The 12,500-nt window shown below is 44.2% G+C and overlaps 1 protein-coding gene and 1 long non-coding RNA gene across 3 annotated transcripts in view; one reads left to right on the top strand and one right to left on the bottom strand.

The window, feature by feature from the left end:
* Positions 1–10,929, top strand: part of LOC138946026 (uncharacterized) — a 17,254-nt gene extending 6,325 nt beyond the window's left edge. Inside the window, exon 3 of the long non-coding RNA XR_011449173.1 lies at positions 10,722–10,929. This is a non-coding gene — a long non-coding RNA (uncharacterized lncRNA). The remainder of the gene's footprint in view (positions 1–10,721) is intronic.
* LOC138946302 (serine-rich adhesin for platelets-like) overlaps positions 1–12,500 on the bottom strand; it is a 197,146-nt gene that overhangs the window by 63,146 nt on the left and 121,500 nt on the right. The window lies entirely within an intron of this gene.

Here is a 12,500-nt window from a genome sequence, read left to right as displayed (position 1 = left end):
AGGCTCAAGGTATGATCTTTGAAAGGCCAACCTATTTGCAAGTTCATTTTTGTACGCGTTACCAGAGATTCTCTCTGTATCTCTGGCCGCTCTAAATGTGTATGAAAACAACAGACACATCAAAGTTCACCTTCAAATATTGCCGTCTATACTTCAAGATGCGATCTCTTTGTATGTGCCCTTCCGCAGATGCACTTCATATGTTTTTAAGTGCGTGCCAGTCAGTTTCGCAAACGGTTCACCGTGATGTATCCTACAGGCTATAGTTCAAGGGCAACCTCTTTTCAAGTTTCCCTCAATAGATGTTAGACATGCACTTTATAACTATTTATTTTTTATTTCTCTATCTGCTTTGAATGAGTATATATACTGTTCAAAAAAGAAACGCATAGCTTGTAATATTTGGATAATTTAGTTATATGGCTACAAGGATATCCACCAAACTGCAGAAAATGTTTATCTGGTCGTCGACCTTTCGTCCATTGCCACAAGTGAGCTCTGCACGTGACGCATGCGTTATCAGTGGCTACAATGTCAAAATTGCTCATTTGGCATGACCACTCGTCATGCTTCAGTGTAATCTCGTGAAACTCGGGGAATATTGAGCTCTCACCATGTCTTCCAAAACCCATAAAAGCGGATTGTTCGCCACAAAGAAATCAGACGACAATTCAGCGACGAAAGATGGCCCGATTGAGCAGAGAAGACCGCCAAATTGCATTGGGTCGTTTACAAGCAGGCCAAAGTCAAAGTGCAATCGCCAGGCACTTCCACGTGTCCCAGAGCACCATCAGTAGACTGTGGGTCAGGTTTCAAGCCACTGGCTCCGTTGCTGACTTGCCACGAGCGGGAAGACCAAGGGCGACAACTGCTGCTCACGACCGCTTCATACGGCTCCGCCACCTCCGGAATCGTTTCCTGTCGGCCTCATCTTCTGTCCAGGCTCTCCCCGGGCCACACCGATTATCGGACCAGACCGTGCGGAACCGCCTGCATGAAGCTGGTTTGAGAGCTCGCAGACCTCACAGAGGAGCTGTCCTCACCCGCCGCCATCGCCAGAACCGAGTGCAGTGGGGCAACCAGCACCTTCGCTGGACCGTCCGGAATCACTGGAGACAAGTGTGGTTCAGCGACGAGTCCTACTTCCTGCTCCAGCGACATGATGGTCGGAGGAGGGTCTACCGGAGAGTAAACGAACGTTACGCGCCCAACTGTGTGGATGAGGCACCCGTTCATGGTGGTGGAGGCGTCATGGTGTGGGGGGAGATCAATACCGCTGGAAGGAGCACCCTGGTGCACGTCCAAGGGCGCATAACTGCCCAGCGATACGTGGAGGAAATTCTGCGCCCACACGCCCTTCCTCTTCTGGCTGACCAGGATGCCATATTCCAGCAGGACAACGCTCGCCCGCACACAGCACGACTCACCACCCAGTTCCTCACCGACCACCATGTCCAGGTGCTTCCCTGGCCATCCATGTCGCCAGACATGAACCCAATAGAACACCTCTGGGATGAATTGGACAGACGTGTGCGCAGGCGAGAAGAAGCGCCGGCAAATCACCGCGATCTATTGCAGGCACTTCAGGAGGAGTGGGACACCATCCCACAGCAAGATATCCGGCATCTGATCCAGTCCATGCCCAGAAGGTGCCGGGCAGTTGTTGCTGCTCAAGGCAGTCACACCCCCTACTGACTTGACAGCCTCGGCACCCAATCGTATTGATTGACTGATTGATTTGAAGATGCAAATGAACTGTGTGTGCATTCAACTGTGTCCATACCAAATTTCAAACAAATAATCTAAATATTGGATTTTCTGTTAATTTTTTCGAAAAATAAAACAAATTTGGCAAGTAGCAACTATGCGTTTCTTTTTTTGAACAGTATATATAGCAGACATCCCAAGGTTTGCTTCATTTCATGTTTTTAATCCACACGTAAACGAGGCACAGTGCAACCCCTCTATAACTCTTCTGATTTTCTTCCAGCACTAAAACGACGATACGATTGAAGTGCCTGCATGCAGAATAGGCTAATCATGTCAAGGTATATATTGTGTACCACTTTATATCATACTTTATGCCCCTAATGGCTTTGCCGTGAGGGCGTAAAAATTACATTTTCTCATGTCATACTCTTTCAATCAAGATACAGATCACTAGCAAAGCAAACCTCTTTGGTGCATCCGACGTTTTTCCTTCCTGAACTATACTGGTAGTATTTGCAGAGTGAGAGGAAGTTGATTCCACATCACTTCACAAGAATCTCCTTCAGTGCACACTCTTCCACTCCAGATGCACATGGTTTACAGTGCAACCTCTCAAAAACATTTCACGTGTTCTTCTTGCACTTAACTAGCAACCGTCGATTAATCTCCACATAAATCTGCAATCAATGGCACTGATACTCCTCTCATGTTCTTCAACTTTTCCCCTACAACACACAAAGAAGTTTTCCGTGTGTGCTCAACATTTACAAGTACGTACATTTTCAAAATAGCACACACGGACTTACATAATTTAGATTGAAGCCTGGGTAGATCTGTGGTGCTTTGTGTGGAGGTCAAGGCAAGACGGACTATGTCTGAAAGCACTCACATCTTTCCTCCTTGCACTTATTCCTATAGTCACAGCTTCGTTTCATATGCACCACACTATAGTGAAAGTGAAAGCTTTTACGAGTGCCAAAATCTGGCGAACGGATATAAACCACTCAAGGATTGGTGTATGTGTGTGTGTGTGTGTGTGTGTGTGTGTGTGTGTGTGTGCACATGTGTGTGTGTGTCCGTGCGCACGCGCATGTGTGCGCCAGTGCGCGTATGCTGGTGTGTGTGCGTGCGTGCGTGTGTGTATGCATGTATGTGTGCCCGTGTCTGCGCCCGCGCATTCCAGTTCCATTAACACTTCATCAACGTCATTTCCGGGACCACTAAGAAAATCAAGGCCAGAGGATGTAGGGGTTGTACAATTAGTCCACAGTGTTCACCCCACAAGTGTGTGTGTGTGTGTGTGTGCTGTGCCAGTTCGAAAAGAAATTTGCTCAAAATATGTACAAAATGGTATCGATGTGTCTCCACGAAAAGCAAATTCCTGAGTGTTATGGCATGGACTATAATAACACTGTGAGAAAAGATACAGCAATGGTAGCAAAAGACCAGATATTCACCTATCCGTTTGGCTGGCTATGATATCTATCTAACTATCTAACTAACTAACTATCTATCTATCTATCTATCTATCTATCTATCTATCAATCTTTAGTATCTATCTATCTATCTATCTATCTTTCTTTCCCTCTATCTATCAAGCACATGTATCAAAACACTCACCACAATATTCCACAACGCAAAATTAATGTCCAATCGAAACGAACCAGCACACAAACCACCAGAAATCTGCTGCAAAACACAATCTTATCAGGCCTCTATCTCTATCACACACCCACACCGACCTCTCTCTGTACAACTACAAGTGATCACGGTGCAGTCTCAATGCCAGGAATATGCACGACTGCACGCTGAGACTGGGACTACAAAGGGTTGCTATCTATCTTCATCTAAAGGTCAGATGCACACGCTTGCGTCTCCTTGCCAAATATCCCTCCAGGTGGAGGGGGGGGGGCGTGGAGTGGTGGTAGGGGAAAGGTGTGGTGCTGATGTAAGAGAGAGAGAGAGGGATAGAGAGAGAGAGAGAGAGAGAGAGAGAGAGTGAGAGAGAGAGAGAGAGAGAGAGAGAGAGAGAGAGCAGGGAATGAGAGGGGGGAGGGGGGCAGGGAAAGAGAAAAAGAGAGAGAGTGAGAGAGAATATATATATATATATATGTGAGAGAGAGAGAGAGAGAGGGTGTGTGTGTGTGTGTGTGTGTGTGTGTGTGTGTGTGTGTGTGTGTGTGTGAGAGAGAGAGAGAGAGAGTGAAACACACACACAGACACAGACACAGACACACACACACACACACACACCCAGCCAGAGAAACAGACTGACAGCAAGTGAACAGCAGGGACCCACGGAAAACGTCCTTCGCAACGAAGATGCCCCGTTGCAGATGTCGTGCACATTGCAACTAAACACCTCTGAAGTAAAGGTGAGGTGAAAGTGCGAACACCCTAGCTAAGCTAGTGCAAAGTACCCCTGATTTGAGAAGAACATGTAAAAGGTGAATGGACATTGTTGGGGTTGGGGGAATTTCACACATGCGTCTTGGTCGTTATGACCTTGCACTGTAAAATGGGATCAGAGACTTTTGCGTTCTCTTTAGTCTCTGGTCGTGTGCAATCACCAACACACATGTTGCAGGTGAGATAGAAAAGAAAAACGTGGAGTGTCAATGTCTTAGATATAATTATATTGGTGTCATGAGATGATTGCATTGTGTAGCCTGTTCACATCAACTTAAACTATAATGTAACTTCTAGCTTCAAGACAAAGTATCATTCTTTGTGATTTATTTACGATGCAAACGGAAATCATTAAATGTATTAATTCTGTTCGACATAATTATGATAATTGATATATATCTATGAAAATACCTTGGTTTCTCGAGAAGAAGTGCCAGACTAAACATAAACAAAACAAATTTGGTGACCTATCCAAAAATGTCATGACATGACACCTTAAGGAGTAGACCTTTTCGAAAGGACAAACATGACAAATTTAGCATCCCCCAACCCACAAGCAAAATTTGCCTTGCGGGGATTTCTTTGATACAGTCAGCAGATGCTTAAAAAAATAGCTGGCTATTGTGTTTCCAGACAATCGTGAGATAGCTTTCTAAAATCACGTAAAGTGATCAACGCTTACAACACGAGCAGAACAAAAGCACCAGAGAAGGAGCTAGATCGAGAGAGGCACCAGAGAAGGAGCTAGATCGAGAGAGACACCACAGAACATATTGAAACTGATTGTGTAAACTGTAATTATGTTTAAAAAAAAGAAGTAGAGTGAGGCTGTAACACAATCAGGCATTATGTTCTATCAGCGAGTCCTCTACAAATCACAGATATGTAAAGAAATTAATAACTTTAGACCAAAACGATATTCTGCATTCGTCAGCATCTTCAAAATATCGCTTACAAATTTATACAAATTTATCAGTGTTCCGTGAGGTTGAGTTTAGCAACAGACAGTTATTTCTGTAACAGATAGCATCAAACTAGCATTACCCCCCTGGCCAAGAAATTGCATTTTTTTCGAGGCCCACAATTTATATTAACGTCCTCTGCTGATTCCGAAATCCGGTGATTAAACAACTAGACACTTGAGGATGCATTCTTTACACACCTTCACAGGAAACAGATTTCACTGACTCACACAACCAAGACATAGACATAGAAATATAGTCATCTGTCAACTCGTGTAATAGCGTTTACCCCCTGGAGCAGTGATTGTTATACAGGTATTAACGCGGCGTGACAGGTGATTTCCCTTGCACTAGTATAGCACTAGTGACAGGTACGACTCGACATCTTAATGTGTGTGCTCACTGTCATTAGTTTCACAAAATCTACTGACTTAAAAAGTTGCATTATCATCCCTGAAGTTGAAAAGCCTTCTGCCAGGTAGCCTATAGAAACAGTTTGCTACGCTTACGTCTTTAGGGCGACGAAGCCTGTAAAGCTCCTTGGTGAATATAGTAAGCTTCCACCAACACACAGACACACACGTGCTGCCCCCTCCTCCCTTTCTCTCTTTATCTCACGTGTATACGCCCCCCCCCTCTCTCTCTCTCTCTCTCTCGCACACTTGCTGTTGCCTCCTATCTCTACCCACCCACCCCCCCCCCCCCCAACTTCTCTCTCACACACACAGACACACACACACACACACACATAGAAAGAACTTTTGAATGGCTAAATAATGAAGTAATCAGCTGAATGACAAACAAAACAGAATGTAAACCAAGAAAAGTCTGCACAAAACAAAAACAAACAAAACACACACACACACCAGCAACAACGACTGTCAGCGACGATTTTTCACACGACTTACTCAAAACATGCTAACACAAGTTGAAGTACCAGGCAAGCAACCCATACTTTCAAACACACCTGCAGTCATTTTTCTCACCTGTCTCAATACTCCTTGCTAGTATCCATTAGCTGATACAAACGTTGAACAAAATCACACCACAGCAAGCACTTTGGTGACAACTTTTACCGGTAGATCTCCAAAAATGGAATACAGTGGCAATGTACACGACCACACTAAGCGTGTCGTATAATGAACGTCTGACACACTCTGATAACGTCGAGCAGATATCCTTTGACGTTCAGAGCACAAACACATCAACAGTGTTCGTAAAATTAATGTCCCTGCACAATCATAGTGCAACAGTCAACTGAACACCTGTTAGACATTGAAACGCTCACATAAAAGCACTTCAAGGAAAATATTTCATCGCTAAGGCTTATCAGGTTCAATATATATAAATCACATCCTTGCTTCAATCCGGTAGCCAACACACCCACGCACGCAGCGAAGAAAACCTCTATCAGCGTATTTAACACAGTGCACAAAACCTCCAGCACATTTCCTGTGCACACAGGACACTGCCTATACTTTCTATTTTGTTGATCCGGGTTGTCCCTGGAAAAGCCCACAAAACGCAGCTATACAGGTGACTCCGTTTTGAACGACCTGCCATGCATCCCACTTTCAGTCAGTGTCGACGCTGAAATCGGCTTTGTGCGCGTTGAGAACAGGGTTTGAAAAGAGGGGGACAAGGAAGGGTCCACGCCGTACACAGTGAGGGACAAATGGTACTGTGACACAGGGGTGGGGGCCTCAGGGGTGGGCTACTACTATAGGCGTGGGTCCTACCATCGCTAATCTTTCGGCACCCCCTCCCCTCCCTCTCCCTCCCCCCACCGCCATTGTCCCACAGCGACACAAAACAAGTTTCCCGCCGGTTCAATACCTGAAGGCCGTGATTGGGCAGGTGAGGGGCTATCATTGAACTACCTGTGAGGGCTGGTTGATTTTCTGGACAGGGAGAGAGAGAGAGAGAGACAGAGAGAGAGAGGGGAGAGAAAGAGAGAGGGAGACAGCCTTTTTTTTTTAGATGAAAAGTGAATATTATTATGTTCTGATCTAACCCCTGTTAAACACATAACACATAACTAATTCACAGACATGACCACACAGAGAGACAGACGATCAATCAGACAAAAACACACACACAGATACACATTCACACACTGACACGCGCGCGCGAAGAGTTACAAGACATTTTTGAATGGCCAAATAATGAAGTAACCATGCAGCTGAATCACCAGCGAAACGGAGAATGTAAAGAAGAAACACGTCTGTAAAACAAAAACTCATAGAAATCAACAACAAAGTACAGCAAATACCAAAAATTCAGACCTCGCACAAGCACCCCTCCATCCTGGAACATGGACACAATCGACAGTCAATCAATCAATCAATCAATCAATCAATCAATCAATCAATCAATCAATCAATCAATCAATCAATCAATCAATCAATGAGGCTTATATCGCGCATATTCCGTGGGTACAGTTCTAGGCGCTCTGCAGTGATACCGTGTGAGATGAAAATTTTATACGGCCAGTAATTGCAGCCATTTCGGCGCATATTTACCTTTCACGGCCTATTATTCCAAGTCACACGGGTATAGGTAGACAATTATTAACTGTGCCTAAGCAATTTTGCCAGGAAAGACCCTTTTGTCAATCGTGGGATCTTTAACGTGCACACCCAATGTAGTGTACACGGGGGGAGGTTCGGACACCGAATCAATATGAGGCTTATATCGCGCGTATTCTGTGGGTACAGTTCTAAGTGCAGGGATATATTTTTTTCCCCGCCAGCATTCAACACTCCAACACTCACAAAGTGGTTATGACACTGATCGACCGGGACAAAAGTAAAAGCGGTCCGAGTGAAAAAGACCAACAACACGGACACACTGGAAAAGTAATACACAGGAACCCGGCCTCCTTACAGGACCCCAGGAATGTAGCAACCCCCCCTACCCCCCCCCCCCCCCCCCCTAAAGACCCAGTGTCAACACATTATGAGTACCGCATAACTCATCTGGAACGCCGAAGAAGAAGAAGAAGAAGAAGAAGAAGAAGAAGAAGAAGAAGAATGAGTACATAACATCTGTAAATTTGACCCAGTTCAGCCTCCCTCTCTTCTTTTTAATTTTTTTATTTTATCAACTCCGAAAATGTCATTTCCTGTTCGTCGACTCCTTCCCTTTTAAGGCGTGATTTTTGTTAACGAGTTTTAATCAAGCTTTAGAAGAAGGTTCCACTGTGACAGACATGAATGGAACAAAGGCAGAGAGAAAGGGCGCAGCAAAAGGCACAACAAAGACCTTGTGTGCTGACCCAAAGTCCCCCCCCCCCCCCATTTTCCTGTGTCAACAGCAGGTAATGGAGCAAAGGTAAACAGTCAAGTCAGGGGGGCGGTGAGCCGGACAGTTCAATGGGATGTCTTACGGCTCATTGCTTCACTTCTTGGTCACCGGTGGTCATTAGATAGGTTAAAATCGCGATCAGGACTGGGACGCACGAAGCCCAAACTGTGTTCCAACAATCTAATGGGAACCAGCCTTGGGGTGACAGCGCTGAAAGTCCACTAAATGGGGCACTGGCCTTTGGCTAGTACTTCTCATCATTTACTAGCCAGAGAGCAAATTTTTGTATTTTACTCGCCAAACCAACAATTTGTTTCAGCAACTTTACTCGCATTTGGCGAGTAGATTTACATTTCTACTCGCCATTACATGTTTCTACTCGCCATGGTGAGTAAAATACTCGCCACTTTCAGGCCTGGGTCGGATTGGCTGAAATTGAGATTTATTTGTGATTTCAACAAATCCGAAATCGCGGTTAAAAAAGCGGTGAGTACAAGGGCTGTACCAAATACCAGCTCCCTGGCTCGTTCCACTGGGGGCCCGGTAGCTCACTGGTTGGTAGAGCACTGGACTTGTGATCGGAAGGTCGCAGGTTCGAATTCGGGCCGTGACGGACACGGGTCAACTGTATGTGCAGACCCAGAGACAGAAAGCCATGTCCCACCCCCGTGTCATCACAATGGCACGTAAAAGACCTTGGTCATTCTGCCATAAGTGCAGGTGGCTGAATACACCTAAACACGCAGACACCTGGGTAGCGCGACTCCACTGGGAGGAAGCGACCCGAATTTCCCAGCGATGGGACAATAAAGTGGAACTCTGATTTTGCTGAATTAATTTCACAGGTCACAGAACTTTGCCAAACTATTTCAGCAAAAAGTGTGTTTTTAAAAAAGAAAAAAACTGCCAAGCTGTAGATGTTGGTAAATAATGATGGTCCAGCGGAAGGATGGTCATACATTATGTCAAATGCGTGTGCATGTCAACGTACATCTGTTCAAATTTTTTAATTTTATTTTTAAATTTTTATTTTTATTGTATTACTTTTCCAGTTATGTATTTATTTACTTATTCAGCCATAAATAAAAAAATATTCCACATAAAAATAAAGAAAATAAGCCTACAAAACCGCTCCAGTCCAACCATATTCCGCGTACACAATCTTTACTTCCATCCCCATTTTGAAACATCGCAACAACAGACTTCCAGATATAACACGATCATATGTATTCTCTGTTCAAGTTGCATGTTTGTCCAGTGTCTTGTCCCCACATAAAGCATATTAACTCTACCTGTCCCAATATAGGCCAATTGGTTTTAAGAGGACGTTAAAACTAATTATCATCATCAACGTTCATCTCAAACGAGACTGACGTTCTCTTTTCAGTTCCAGGGCACACTTTTGAACTCACTATCGCCACACAGATAAACAGTGAGGTGGGTTAGGTTAGGTGAAGCGCGGTAACTCAACAAGATAAGGCCTAAAAAAAAAAAATAGGTGTGGTTACGGTAACCCGACCTACCCTATTTTTAGGGGCCGACCCTATAACTTTTTTTTACATTTGTCAAAAAAAAACAAAAAAAAACAAAAAAAAACCGAGTGCAGAAAACGCAATGAAAGCGAAAGCGCTCGAGTCGCACACTTATTTCCCTGTCAAGTAGGTTTAATTTGTACACATTAGAAAAAAAAAGTTTAAAAAAAAAGTGATTGTCTACCTTCCTACCCTATTTTTTTTGTGGCTATGTTACCGTAACCACACCTATTTTGTTGTTGTTGCCTAATCATGCCATGGATCAGCGGTGGAACATACTTGTTGCATGGGTCCCTGATAATCGCTCATGGTCAAAACACTCTGCTGCTCAAGACTGCATGAGTTTTACACAACTGACATATTGTAGTTAAAAATGCACTGCTTCTATCGCGAGGAGAAGAAACAAGACTGTCCATAATAGGCTAGTGATACCTATGTAGACGTTACACTTCATTAGTCCGACACGGTATGCATGACCGCATTTTTTACAACTCGCGTTACTACCCACAGCGGACAGAATACCTGGTGGTTTTTGTATGGGCGCATTGAAAATAACGATAATGAACAGACACTGTCCCTGCCTAGCTCTCTCTCTACATAAGTAGAGTTTATGAAAACATGCCTGAAGTGCGCTTCAATAGAGTTTCTTGGAAAAAAGGGAATAAACAAAATTAAAAAATCAAAAATAAAAAGAGAAAAGAAGAACATTCCTTGAAAGCAGTAAGCGGAGCCACATTCGCTCAGCCATTTCTTGTTGTCAATGTTGATGTTGTTGTTGATGTTGATGTTTTTGTTGTTGCAGTTGTTGAAAGCAGACACCGCAGCCCCACGAATGTGATGAACATACAGTAAGGATAAGCGCCCATGACAGTGTCATCATCAGTGATGCATGACTGCACACAGCTGTGACAGAGAGTAATGAACTCATCTATCGGCACGTCACGCCTGACTGCAGACGAAAGACCTCATCAATTAAAGTACGGTTGAATGAATGTGGCTGCACTTTCTGTTTTCCCTTTTTTTGAGTAAAGGGAGAGCTGACAAAGTTACTCTGCGAAATATGTCTACTTTATTGCACTAACAAGTATTTTGCTTCTACATTTACATTTATGGGAGGGAAGGGAATAAGGTCGTGCGTGTGTGTGTGTGTGTGTGTGTGTGTGTGTGTATGTGTGTGTGTGTGTATGTGTGTGTGTGTGTGTGTATGTGTGTGTGTGTGTGTGTGTGTGTGTGTGTGTGTCAGTGCGAGGTTTGGTAAAGCACCCTCCTGTGAAATTCTCATTATCCGGCAGTTCACAAGTAAACATCACCAGCGGTCGTGTCAGCATAATCTGCGAGTGCAGGGAGGAAAAAGTGCACGGATAAATTGAAACGTCAACAGCATTTTTTTTGCAGAAGACAAGCGCACAGCCAAAATGCAATATCCACACGTTTCCAGCATTCCCCTCGTCCTAAACAAAAATCAAGAATTTGTTCAGACATTGCGGAGATAACGACCGAACATTGCGGACGAAAACGTGACAAATTAGTAATGTCATTTTTCTCGTCTCAGACTGCTTGAGCAATACGGATAGTTTTCTCAGTCGTCGTGCAAGGGACGTAAGTACGACGTGACTATTTTCCAAGCAGCAGCAGTGGGTTGTCGCCACATGGTTTTCTTCGCAAGGCCAACACTGACACAGCTGCGTTTCTGACTGGAGATGAAGCTTATCGGGTTTGGGGGAAATTCAGGAAACGTTTTATCTGTTTTATTTCTCTCCTACTTCTATTCAAACGGCGGCAGAGTGCCAGAAAGATATCTTTGCTGGCAAGGAAGGCCCGTAATGTAAGTAGCTTGGGATGAAGAGGAGATTCTTGGTGATCGTTTGAAGGGAAACATCTGCCAGGCAGTCTTTGTTGTTGTGCACGGTATTATTATTTGCTTGGTACAGTAAAGAGAGAGAGAGAGAGAGAGAGAGAGAGAGAGAGAGAGAGAGAGAGAGAGAGAGAGAGAGAGAGAGAGAGACAGACAGACAGACAGACAGACAGACAGACAGAGAGAAAATGAGACAATGACAATGCTTTATTTTTCGAGGGTGACAAGAATAAGCATAGATATGCTTGTTATGCATCTGGCCCTCGCCCTAAAGAGGGACTTTAACTATTTTACTACAAGAGAGAGAGAGAGAGAGAGAGAGAGAGAGAGAGAGAGAGAGAGAGAGAGAGAGAGAGAGAGAGAGAGAGAGAGAGAGAGAGAGAGAGAGAGAGAGAGAGAGAGAGAGAGAGAGAGAGAGAGAGAGAGAGAGAGAGAGAGAGAGCGAGAGAGGATTATAACGAAGCAATACATGTCATCGGTTATCTTTCACATTCCCAGCCTGTGAAATTTACTTTGGAATGTTTTGGATGCATAAATAAAAGGAAAGTGAGAGGTCCTGAAACTGTTATCAGTACAGCCAATATTTTACACCACGGGAAACATCAGCACCGCATGTTCCAGAATATTATCACGGACGACATTAAAACTGATAAAGCACCTTTTTTCTCTCCATACTCAGGATAAAAACTCCTGAGAAAGAGTCGTCAGCAGAGAGTTACTCCTCTT

This window comes from Littorina saxatilis, linkage group LG13 (assembly GCF_037325665.1).
Source record: "Littorina saxatilis isolate snail1 linkage group LG13, US_GU_Lsax_2.0, whole genome shotgun sequence".
Classification (NCBI taxonomy): Eukaryota; Metazoa; Mollusca; class Gastropoda; order Littorinimorpha; family Littorinidae; genus Littorina; species Littorina saxatilis.
The sequence above is the reverse complement of the archived record's forward strand: the minus strand, read 5'-3'. Positions and strand labels throughout refer to the sequence as shown.